Here is a 13,502-nt window from a genome sequence, read left to right as displayed (position 1 = left end):
TGCTATTAGTAAGATTCCTCCTATTTTGAACTTGCAACCTGCCCACACATTCAATCTTTCAGTCACATTCCAACTTATCCACCATGACCAAGACCAAATAACTTTCTACAGACACCTTATGGATGATTCTGAGAAAGGCCAGGAATCAGGAACCACAAATAGACTGGAGCACCTGGACAATGACCTGAAGAGAGGTGGGGCCATAGTCTCACTACCGTCCCTTGGGTATTTAGGTATATTTAAGCAATAATACACGAGCGGGAGTGCTATGACGTGTAATATTGGCACTGCTGTGATGCGGTCATAGGCACGAGGCCGCAGGCAGAGTACAAATATTACACGTTATAGCACGAACCTCAAGTGTATTATTGTGATTATACCACAGTTCCATTATCGCTGTTTATCGTTAAGATTTTGAGATAAGAGTATGAGAAAATGCAATCGGTTTGGTTATAAACAGTTAAAATAGTTCCATTACTGCTCTGTATGTAGCTGCGCTGTAAGCTCTGCATTATCGGCCACTTTAGTCTAAATTGTTGAAATCTATGCTTACTGCAAATAAACAGAAGTGCTTTAATTACACAAATAAACGCTTTTTAGGGGAGAAATCTGTGTGAATTGAAGTCCAGTGCTTGTTTGACTGAAAGAAAATGTTTTTTTTTTAAGAATTAAAGTTTTAATTCTTAAAAAAATTAATTCTTAATTCCCCCCAGTGACGAGACCTGCAGGATTACAAGAGTCCACCTTACATTCAGCTTAATTAACCCTACATTAACTGGAAAATATACACACTTAAGCTTTTATTTTATTGATAACAACTCTTAACCTGATATTGATGTGTGTAATAAGGCGTATTTCCAAATTGCTGTGCTTATTATTTATTTGTGGGACCATTTCTTTGTCTGCGGCACCTTTTGGAGACATGGCGTTTCTTCACTGTGCCTCTATGGGATCCAACGCCCCCCAGTGGTGAATGATGACATCGCATTTAGTTTGTATTTGGTTTGTAAGAGCTGCACCATTGCTAGGTTACCTGTATGTGGCAGAGTAATACATAGAAAGCTTTGGTTACAGTGCATCACCCGCTGATAATGTCACTCGTAAAACGCCTCTCAGCCAAACAAATTGAAGGGTCAGAAATAACCGTGGTATAATTAATATATTAGGGTTGACTGCCTGACACAATGTTGTAGATCATAAGAGCAAGTTACTCCTTTCTTTACTGCAAAGTGTGACTTGCTGGCTAAAAATATTTAAGTTGGTTACTGTAAAGAATAATTAAAGTATTATGATGTATTTATTTTGCCAAAAATTACCATTTTTCTCATCACTTTTAATTGGCATTTGTGAGGTGACATCAAGAAACGTAAACTGCTTTACAGGACTTTAACACTATAAAAGTTGAGCACCGGAAGCCTGGTTTTTGGTGTAGAAGAAAATATCATCCCTTTAAAGAACTCATGGGAATAAAAAGAAAATATGATGAGTTACTTTATGGAAGCACACACTGATCCTTCGTGTTGTAAATAGAGTCTGTTCCTGCCATAAGGCTGTTATAACCAGCATGAGATTGGAGACCCTTAAAGAAGAAAAGCACAGCAGGCAACTCAACCACACTAGTTGGAGGTGAACAATAAAGTAGTCAGTCAAGTCCTTGATCACTCTATTTATTTTACTTTGAGGTCCTTTCACAAGCACTTGTGAAATAGAATGTGCTATTGAAAAAAGAATGTGACAGATTCCATACAATAATGCATTTAATAATGTGTCCCTTCGCCATGTTACCATGGAAATTGAGCAATGTTATAGCATGTATGGAAGATATTATTTACACATTCAATACAGAATTTTATGGTTTTTTTTAACACAAAGTTTCCTAACAATTAATGTGATATTAACTCAATATCACAATATCAGATGTGACTAATAAGTAATATACTGTTTATTTATTGTCAGAGTTTAATACAAATGACATCACTGGATGTATCACTAGATATTATGCAGTTTTATATTAGAAGTAACAGAACTTATCACAATATTGGGCCATACTAATTATATATATAATAGACTAACAATATTTTGTAATTACTTTGTAATGAGCATTTTCTGCATTGTGCATTGATTAATACTTGGATTAAGTCATCCAAACTATGAAGAAAAACATATGGAATTATTAAGCAAACAAAAAAGTGTTAACCCTCTTATTATGTTTATTTGTCATTATGTTCCGAAATATGTTTTAAAACAAAAAATACTAACAAGCAGTGTAAATATTTCACTGCAAACTCTATTACCAATAACTAGGGGTGTCACGATTTTCTAAATCCTCGATTCGATTTTATTTCCGATTTTAGGGTCACGATTCCATTCGATTCTTGATTTTCTTTTTTCTTTTTTTTACAGCAGAGAGGCCTATGCCAGTTTTAGATTAGTCTATGGTCAGTCATTAGTTTCATTCATCAAATTTACAATATCTTACTTCAAAAGGTGGGCTTGATATAAGTGATGCAAAGTGATACAAGTGACCTGTAATACACCACATTAGGCACTAATGGTCAAATTTAAATAATTTAGTTAAGATATATATGTATTGCCATCTAGTGGCTTTTTTTGGTAGCAGTAGTGTGGACTATTAAAACAGCAATGTGCAACATAACAAAATAAATAATAAAAAAATAGAGGAACAGTCATGTACAAAATAATAGAACAATTAGAGTCTTAACAAATTGAACTCTTATCCTACTATAACAGTTAAACATGAAAAATAAGACTTTAAGACTTTTTTCGGTCACTGAGAATGACAAGTTTTTTTCTTTAACAAAGATATAATATTAACTTTATCTGAGAGAAAGATGCTCCTTAAGGGACCAAAACTATTAACATATTTGAGGCTAGAAAACAACTGTCATTTTTATATTTTCAAGTTTTTCTTTAAGACGATGAGAATGTCCACATTCTCTGGAGAAAGGGCTGCTCTTTGAGCAGTCACAATGTCCGCGGCGTTGGCTACAGTGTGCTGCGCCATTTGCGTAACGTGCTGCGCCAATTATCGTGACACCCCTACTAATTATCAATAATTTTAGCAGTGTTTAGTAATGGTGTTCCTTACCCCTAACAGTTACTGCTTCAATTGGGATAATTCACTCATTTTCCATTAAAAAATACATGTTTAAACTTTTTTTTTTAATGTTTCACTACTTTATTATTTTTGAATAATTGCAATTTTGTTTTAGTTTTCGTTTTTAAAGGAGGTGGTTGCAAATATTATACACTAACTAAGGCAAGCAGAAAAAGTTTAATACTGTTTCATACTGAATTTTACTTTTTAAACTACTGTTCAAAGATCTTCAAACATTAAAACAGGTCCATTTGACCCGTAACATAACAGGAGGATTAAAAAGTCCCTTCAGGATCCCTTCAGAATCTTCCAGCCCTTCTTCTGCAACCAAGCCAGGGTAGAATTAGAGGTATGTTTGGGATTGTTGTCCTGTTGGAAGGTCTAATGTCTCCCAAGCTTCAGCTTTGTCAATGACTGCATGACATTTCCACTCAAGATCTCCTGGTAGTTAACTGAGCTCATGGTAACTTCCACACGGTGGATATTCCCTGTACCTGAAGAAGCGAAACAGCCCTAGAGCATGAGTGACCCACCACCATGCTTCACAGTAGGCAAGGTATTCTTTTCTTCTTTTATTGCTGAGCCATTGGCCCAAAAAGAACATTTGTTGGTATATGGAAAAAAAAATGTTTTAATTTAAGTTGCATTTGTAAAGATGAAGTTTTTTAAATTCATTTATTTATGTGTTTTTTTTTTTATTGTACTATATAAAAGTTAGTTTTAGCTTCATTTTAACAGTTTTTTGTCGTATCTTCTTTTGATCTTACTTTCTACTTTTCTAAAACCAAGTTTTATTATTATTATTATTATTATTATTATTATTATTATTATTATAGTTTTATTTGTATCTATTTTTATCTTTTATTTACTGTTATTTTAAAATGTACTTTTTTTTCTCATGTCAATCCCTGTATTTGTAAATGCTCCGCTACATTGAAAATGAGGGTTGACCTCAATGTACTTCTGAGTCAAAATATAGGTTGACTGGTTGATTAATTTGTCTATTATTCAAACCGTTATTTAATTTGATTGTGAACAAGATGAAAAATAAATGTTGAACTTGCTAAAACACTTTACTGCAGTGGGGATTGAATCATTTTGAACTCAACTGTAAATAAATGTATTAAAGGAAGTACATGTATATTGCAAGTGTACAATCTTAATAGCAAACATCACGCTAACAGCTATATAAACTATAAACCCGTAATTAACTAGATGTATGGCATGTTTATCCTCAGCGAAGTTCAGAGCATTTAATCGAGAGTTGAAAAACTACAGGTAGCTAATTGCGCTCCAAACGAACCGCCTCCACACTCGATCTCCATGATAGAGCTGTAATAAGACGCCGCTGAGAAGCTTGTGTTTGGAAAGGCAACAGCAAGGGGTCCAAACATCTGTAATGATGTCATTAGCCCTTCAGTACGCGGCCAATCAATCAGACCAATGATTAGCGCTAGCTAGAGCAGAGCACGCACATCATTAGTTAGCAGACAGTGTCTCCAGCAGGGTGTAGGACAATCGTTGGAGTTGGGTGGGGATGATGAATCATTGGGTGTTTATCACTACAGCAGAGCAGGTGTGTGTGTGTGTGTGTGTGTGTGTGTGTGTGTTTGTGTGTGTGTGTGTGTGTGTGTGTGTGTTGGGTTTGTGTCGTTAGCGGACATGCCAGATGGCTAATGGCGCCAGTTAGCATGAATGGCACAAACCAATCTTGTATGTCATAAGACACAATAACGCTGGCTAACACTTAATCATGAGGCCATATAATAAAACTCATCCTCTCTTCCAAGCATCTTCTGAGATCTGAAATGTACTTTTTTTGGGGGGGTAAAAGGTTGCTATGAAACCAAAAAATTAAAGAGACTGCTTAAAAAGGATGAGTTTCTTTGATTTTATCAAATCGAAAACCTCTGGAATATAATCAAGAGGAAGACGGATGACCACAAGCCATCAAACCAAACTGAACTGCTTGAATTTTTGCACCAGGAGTAAAGGCATATGGTTATCCAAAAGCAGTATTTTTATATTTGTTCTTATTGTAATGTATGACTGAGGAGGTGAATCTCAACACTCATTCCTGTTACCTAAATTAATTCTTAGACCTTTTTTTATTTATTTATTTTTTAATACAGATTTTTGGAAAATAACTAGAATGTGCTCAGTGTCATTTAGCTATTTGTCATGTTTTTGTAAAGTCTATGCTAAAAACTCATTCCTGTTACTTTCATTCCTGTTACTCAAAAAATAAAACGTAAGTAAGTGAGTTCCAGTAACAGGAATAGGTGCCAGTACAGGAGTGAGTTCCAGTAACAGGAATAAGTGCCAGTACAGAAGTGGGTTCCAGTAACAGGAATGATTGCCAGTAACAGGAGTGAGTTCCAGTAACAGGAATAAGTTCCAGTAACAAGAGTGATTTTTTTTGTCAGAACATCAATTATTAAAACATGCAGTCAAACATTTATTTAAAATAAACATTTTGGGAGAAAATCAAAGGAATTAGTGGACTTGCTTTTAAACATGCTTTTTAAATGTCACATGAGGTTTATAACCAACTTTGGCTTAGAAACCTTGTAAAAAAACTATAAAGCTGCCTGAGTTTGACCAGTACATGATTTAAATAGTTAAATATATGTGTTATTAGATTCAGAGTTGAAAAAAGCCAAAAAAAAAATAAACGTAAAATACAGTTGTGCACATGTTATGTAAGGCACATTCCACAAGCCAGTGGAACAGATGCTAGCAGTGCTGAAGGGCCGGGAGCCCTGTCACTGTACAACTTTTAATTCGCTTTTTTCAGTATCCATGTTCAACCCAACTTAGCCCCAATGACAGCATTCCCCATTCCAGAAAGTTGTTTGAACTTGTGGAGCAATGGCATGGACCTTCCTTCACATAATAATTCAAATATATATATAAAAACAAATCAAGAATTGTCGTTAATTACTTTGAAAGGTTTATTGCTATTTCACTTCACATGTACTGTACTGTAGCAAAGGACATTTCTAAAATGTTCTCTGATCTAGGGCCCAATGTTTTTCTGCCAGTGCTGGGAGGGTGAAGGCCAACATATGCTTCGTTGGCCACCACAGCTTTTTCAACTGCTGCTAACACAACTTCACTGGCCAGTCCAATGCCCTGTGAGTACTCCAGCCAATCGCTAAATTTGTTAGATTTGCAGTCCTTTGTTCAGACGTGTCAGATCTGTTGTGTAGAACTTTCACCTGGGTCTGTTTTCTCTGATTCATGGCCAAGAATCAAACTCAGCTTCTCTCTCAATTACATGGTCAGTGATTATATAGCTACACAAATTGCTCTTGACTGGATGTAACTTTGTTCAACATTGTTCAGGTTTCAGGTGGGTTTGTTTTAGTGGTAGCACTTAAAATATTGTAGAGATTTGTGGCTTGGTATTATGTGTTTTCAACTGGATACTTTAAAAAGGGGCACAAGTGTCCAAATTTCCAAAAAAAAAAAAAAAAAAGAAAAAAAAAGGAGCCATGGTGTCTTGTAGGTTTTTAGCCTTTCTCCTAAACTACTGGCAAACGAGATATGTTTTAATCTTAATGACCTTAATTTTGCCTTATTTTAAATCTTTTTTCCATTTATTACTACATTATTTATTTTGGTTCTAACTTTTTAAAGTACATTATTTCTTTTCTTTTATTTTATATTCTATGAATTGTAACTATATTTGCAAAAAAAAAGTTACAGCAGTTACAGCTCAGGAATGTTTTTATTTATTAATTTTTGTTTTATAAAGCACTTTTTAAGTTAACATTGTATATGAAATGTGCTGTATATATATAAAAATTTGCCTTGCCTTGTCTAAACAACGGTAATTAACCAAGATTCTGATTTTGTCATAAAAATTATCATAAGAACAGGAAGAAAAATACAAAATAGTAGATTCTAAGGTAACAGACAAAACCAAAGAAGAACTAAAACAAAACATTGGAACCAAATCACAAATTGAGAAACCTGATCCAGAAAAAGCCAAGCCAAAATTAGTCAACAGACACAAAAAAAACAAAGGTCAAATTCAGAGAAAGAAAGAAACAAACAAAAAAAAGCTCAGTATGTCAATGATTAACAGTGGATACAAACAAACAAATATTCCACCAGAAGACATTCATTTGCTAAGGCATTCTGGGACTTGTAGTTTTGATGCGAGAGTCCACTGTCCATTAACAGAAATAGCAAAGATTGGATTATGGACTACAGAGTCATTGTCAGGTAGGACAATTTATATATATATATATATATATTTTTTTTTGTTATTATTAACAAAATGCTTTATGCACCCATAAAACATTCACCTATTAGAGAATCAACGCAGGTATTGGGAAGGGAGGAGCATTAGACCCTGGTGTTGCAAAAAAATGGGACTTCTTAATGAGTATTTGCAGATCATCCATATACTGTACGTTTTAATATGATGATACACATTTTTTCTATTTTACGTTTTGAGAATCAGCTTTTACCACATATCAAAAAAATGATAAATCTGTGGTTGCATGATAAAACCCAGCAGTCGGAAGCCTTCTTTACAAGACAAATTTCAAGTTTGCTCTTTCTAGAAGCTTTCATTGTAATGAAACAGTTGCACCATGTGCTGTTCGCTGAATAAGATGTTCCTTTCCTATTCATAGAATCACCTTAGTGCCTTGGTTTTTGAGAGAGAGAACAAGAAAGAGAGAGAGAGAAAGAGAGAGAGAGAGAAGAAGCATGAGAAAGAGAGTGATAGAGCAAGAGGTGACTATTTCAAAGTATTGCACTCTGGCACAGTGAGTGTTCTTTTATCTGCATGCTCCATACCCTGGCACCGCCACATGGAACAAGGGCCCAGCTGAGACCACTAGAATACCGTCCAAATCATTCTTTTTGTCTAGCTGTGAACCGTGGGCAAACATGAAGGACAACATCCTCTGACAGCCATGTGCATTCACTTGGAGGAACAGAGGGACAAGCGTAGCGGAGCAACACTGAGAATTTGCCAAAGTGCCCAGATTGGAGGCTCAGCAAGTCCCCAGCCAACAGCAGTGTCACTTCGACTTATTCCAAAAAAAAAAGAAATGAAGAGAGCTAAAAAATAATAAATACTGAAGTCAAGAACAACACGAAAGCAAAAACATAAGCTTTAGCCAAGGAAATAAAAAAAAGAGAAAACTTCATCGCTGATGCTCCGCTAGCTAGATACTGTAGGTGTAATCATTAAGACAAAGCGCAGCTTGTCAAGCGAAGGATGGCCTCCGTTTTTCATTTCGATTCCCCTGCAGGCCCGCGGGTCTGGCCGACATCTCGCTGAAGAATCGCTCCAGAACACGAACAACAGACCCAAATCAAATATTTATCCCTGCAAAACTATCAAGACTACTGACCCAGTATGAGTCACACCGGAACAGGAGAAGAATCCTGCTGGGTTTTAATCCCAGAGGCGAGACTGAGAGTGACAGTGCCCATCTTTCCGTTCCAGGCTTCGTGTTCAAGATCAGGACAGATAGAAGACAGAAGGAGCCCGAAAGCAAAAAGTGTACAAAGAAGATGAGGAAAGAAGATGAAGAGAGAAAAAAGAGAGAGCCCAGCAGGCGCCGAGTTCCTAGAAGTTTCTCCCACAAAGATCCTTTCACCCTCTGGGTGGGATACAATTTAAACAACAGCAATTTGTGGCGTTTGGCCCCATAAAGCATCAGAAACATGAACATTTTTTCATAGGCTGATTGGTTCTTTTTGGTAAAGGGCTAGACCATTTGTTAAAGGTCTTGACTTTATCCTTAAGCATAAGCTAGGGTTGAGCATTGTAAGAATACCCAGGTTTATTTCAGTTAGTGATTGATGAGGAAATAAGATGAAGAGAAAAAGGATAGAGTCCAGGGGGCGCCTTAAGTTTTCCAAAGTTTTTTTCCTCAAAGATACTTTCAGCCTCTGGGTGGGATCAACTTTGTGGGCTTCTGCCTTAGGTACATTAAATTCAGCAACTCACACAGTGGCGAAAAATACCCCACCATGAATTTGCAACACAGTTACATCAACTTATGCAAGACAAGCCTTCAATCTGATTAAATGGAGAGAGACCAAAATACTCTAAATCGAAGGTATTGTTAAAATTTTAATAACTTATTTTAAATTACTGATGAAATCTGACAAAAGCCTAGTTTGTAGCTTTTTTGATGTTTTATTTTGGCTTGCAATGGCTACTGCAGTTGCACCGGTCTCCTCATTGATGGCAGCTTCCCAGGAGCATGCCGACTCCTCTTACTCACAGTAAAAGCAGTACGCTGATTGGCCTTTTGTTGAAGGTCTTAACTTTATCTTTGAGCGTAGGCTAGAGTTGAGCATTGTGAGAACAGAGTTGAGCATTGTGAGAACAGAGTTGAGCATTGTGAGAACTCCCAGGTTTATTTCAGTCACTGGTTGATGAGGAAAGGAGAGAGCCCAGTTGGCGTCTGAAGTTTTCCGAAGTTTTTCCCTCAAAGATCCTTTCAGCTTCTGGGTGGGATCAACTTCCTTAAATACATTAAGATTACGCAAATCAAGCAGTGGCAAAAAATACTTGGCCATGAATTTGCAGTTATATCTACTCATACAAGACAAGCCTTCCATCTGTTTTGGTAAAGAGACCAAAATACTTCAAATTGAAGGTCTACTTACAATTTAAACAACAAATTTTAAATCAGTGATACATTCTGACACAGGCTTATGAACAAAACACAGAAGTTTTTGGCTTGCAATGGCTACTGCTCTTGCGCAGGTCTCCTCATCGAGGGCAGCTTTCCAGTAGCATGCAGACCCCCCTTCACTTACAGTGTAAGCAGTAGGCTGGTTGGCTCTTTTTGTTAAATGGTCTTGACTTTATCCTTGAGCGTAGACTGGGGTTAAGCGTTGCGAGAACTCCCAGGCTCCCGGTCCAAATGCTACTGCACTTGCACTGGTCTCCTCATCATGGGCAGCTTCCCATTAGTACGTCGACCCCCTTCACGCTCAGCATAAGCAGTGGGCTGATTGGCCTTTTGTTGAAGGTCTTGACTTTATTCTTGAGTCTAGGCTGAGGTTTAGCATATAGAGAAAAAGGAAAGAGCCCAGTGGGTGCCGGAAGTTTTTCCCTCAATGATCCTTTCACCCTCTGGATGGGATTAACTTAACGGGCGACTGCCTTAAGTACATTAAGTTTCAGCAACTCACACAGTGGCGAAAAATACCCGTCCATGAATTAAACATGAGGCCATGTTATCGGGTCTGCTTGTCAGTTGGCTAGAACAGATTTGAAATTTGCATTTTGTGGCAGCATCGCCGGGTGTCATTCTCCTCATCTGAGAGGAACATACGTTTCTTGCACAAATGCCCAACATGTTCACAGCTCCACAAGCTCCACTGTGACAGATATGAAGCAGTTGCCAAAAAAAAAACATGTTTACCTACAAGATGTACTGAAGAAGTAGTGTCTTGTAGTGAAATGGAGTTTAAGACAACATGTTTCTGATAGGTTGACTGTGAAGAAAAGCTATGGCGGTCTAAATCTGTGAACTAAAGAGACAGACATAGCCTAAAAGGCTAAAGAAATGGACTTTGGACCCAAAGATTGGGAGTTTGATAGCCAGAATTAGGTTTGAGCAAGACACCAAAGGAAGTCTTCATAGGTAAGTCAGTTCTCTCTGGTCTTGTATGAGCCTTCCATCTGTTTAAATCGAAAGAGACCCAAATACTCTAAACTGAAAGTCTTGTTACAATTTAAACAACATATTGTAAAACGCTGATAAACCAATGAACGGTTTGTAGCGTTTGGCTCTATAATGCACAAGAAACCTGATTTTTATTTTATTTTATTTGCTATGGCTACTGCACTTGCACCGGTCTCCTTATCGAGGGCAACTTCCCACTAGCATGCTGAGACCCCTTAGCAGTGTAAGCAGCAAGCTGATTGGCTCTTTTTGTTGAAGTGCTAGACTTTATCCTTGAATGTAAGATGAGATTGAATGTTACGAAAACTCCCAGGCTTATTTCAGACAGTGGTTGGTCTCTTTGTTAATAAAGAAACAGCGCTTAAAGACACTTAACCCTTAAGTGTGACGGTCGATGCCCACTTCTTATTGTCCAATTTTCGATTAGACTAATATAATTATGTTGCAAAGCTGACTGGAGTGTTTATATTTTCAGGCAGACAGGAATATTTGCCAGCAGAAAGTGGTGGCTTGGTGGTTAAAGCTCTCAGTTATCAACCACAGGTCCTTGTGCAGGTCAATGGGTGCCTTTGCATGGTTTACCCTGAACCAAGCTTTTATTGCATTGTATATAGTATCTAATACAGCATCTAATGACAATATAGTTACTTTAACTTCTTTAAAATGGTTCTGTAAAGAATCCAAATAAGCATTTTATAAGCATCCATAAAAACCATGGTCTTACCTAAAAAAAACTTGTATTTTCAGATTAGTTTCTATAGACCTTATGGACAAGGATGTGAATGGACTGCTAAGTAACATTTTTTTTCTTTTTTTCATAATTTAGAAAGCTTTCTTTCACAAAACGAATGATGCACTCTCCTCTAGACTTAATCAGTGGCATCCTGTAAGTCCAGGACTCAGCGGGGTGCACTGCTTTTCAGAGGTTGGTAGGGGATAGTAAACTCTAGGGCCAAGTGGGAAGCCATAGCTCAGTGCAGATGGCCACAAGATGAAGCGAGGCATAAAAGCAGGATCCTGGACAAGTCTGCCCCATGAGGACTGTTGCCATGGAGCCGCTCTCAAAAGGGAGCAGTTGTCATCTTGATGTAAACGGCAAGTATCAACCCTTGCACCTATGAAATCTGGCTGCCAGGGCCTTCATCTGCTCAAGCAGTGCAAATCGCTCCATGTCTCTGGCGCTGACTGTGACTCTGTGACTAATACGAGACACGATGAGGCTTAGCGGCGAATCAGCAAGGTGGAGCTTTCAGAGGATTCGTGCAGCTCACACCTGGTTGATTCCATTTGCTCGGCAACGTGCGGGCCAAACGCACATGTTGCTACTGTATCAGTTAACATCAAATCACCACCTGCAAATATGGCTGATGTTTCAATTAGGTGTGAAAAGCTGGTAACCCAAACAGAAAAAAATCACTTGATTATTTGGTACTACATGCCGAGCCTGAGTTGTGTTGCCAAAACCTCCAGAATGAATCGTGGCCAGAGTCTGGCCCAAATTCTCAACTCACATACAGGTCAGGTGTTACATGAACCAAAAAAAACCCTGTTTGCAAAATATAGTATGACAATTGGCACAAGTGGCCTAAGCTTCTTGTGCTATGACCCCGGTTGTTGAGTATAATATAGGAATCGGCCCCTAGCCGCTTGCGCCAACACCTAAGTTGTCAAGTATAATGTGGGAATGCCAACACCTTGGTTCTTGAGTATAGTATGGAAATCTGCCCAAGCCACATGTGCCACACTCCATTTGTCAATTATAATATAGAAATTAGGCCGAGTTACTCGTGCCAACACCCCAGTTGTTGAGTATAATATGGAAATTGACCTGAGCTGCATGTGCTAACACCCCAGTTGTTGAGTATAATATGGAAATTGACCTAAGCTGCATGTGCTAACACCCCAGTTGTTGAGTATAATATGGAAATTGACCTAAGCTGCATGTGGTAACACCCCAGTTGCTAAGTATAATATAGTAATTGCCAAATATACTGTAATATGGGAATCAACCCAAGCTGCTTGTACCAACATCCTGGTCGCCAAGTATAATATAGGAATTGGCCTCAGCCACTTTTGCCAACACCCCCATCTGTCGGGTTTAACAATTGGCCCTAGCCACTTGTACCAAGACTCCGCATGTTGAGTAAAATATGGAATTCTGTGCAAACTGCATATGCCGCACCCCAGTTACCAAGTTTAATAGAGGAATTGGTGAATATATTGTAATATGGGAGTCAGCCCATTGTACTATTGTACTAATACCCCGGTTGCCAAGTATAATATAGGAATTGGCCTGAGCCACTTTTGCCAAAACACCCATTTGTCAGGTTTAACAACTCGATTGTTAAGTATAATATGGAAATCAGTGCAAACTGCACGTGCCAACACCCCAGTTGCCAAGTATAATATAGGAATGGAGCCGAGCTGCACGTGCCAACACCCCAGTTGTCGAAATATACTGTAATATGGGAATCAGCAAAAGCCGGCTGTACCAACAACCTGGTTGCCAAGTATAATATAGAAATTGGCCTGAGCCATTTTTGCCAAGACCCCCATTTGAAGGTTTAACAATTGGCCCTAGCCACTTGTGCCAACACCCCGACTGTTGAGTATAATATGGGAATCAGTGCAAACAGCATATGCCACACCCCAGTTGCCAAGTATATTATAGCAATTCAGCCAAACTGCACATGCCAATACCCCGGTTG

At 38.0% G+C, this 13,502-nt stretch overlaps 1 protein-coding gene across 1 annotated transcript in view; it reads right to left on the bottom strand.

The window, feature by feature from the left end:
* LOC125784395 (histone-lysine N-methyltransferase, H3 lysine-79 specific-like) overlaps window positions 1-13,502 on the bottom strand; it is a 74,665-nt gene that overhangs the window by 42,836 nt on the left and 18,327 nt on the right. The window lies entirely within an intron of this gene.

Source organism: Astyanax mexicanus, chromosome 19 (assembly GCF_023375975.1).
Source record: "Astyanax mexicanus isolate ESR-SI-001 chromosome 19, AstMex3_surface, whole genome shotgun sequence".
Classification (NCBI taxonomy): domain Eukaryota; kingdom Metazoa; phylum Chordata; class Actinopteri; order Characiformes; family Acestrorhamphidae; genus Astyanax; species Astyanax mexicanus.
Note: the sequence above shows the minus strand (reverse complement) of the source record. Positions and strands in the feature narration are given on the sequence as shown.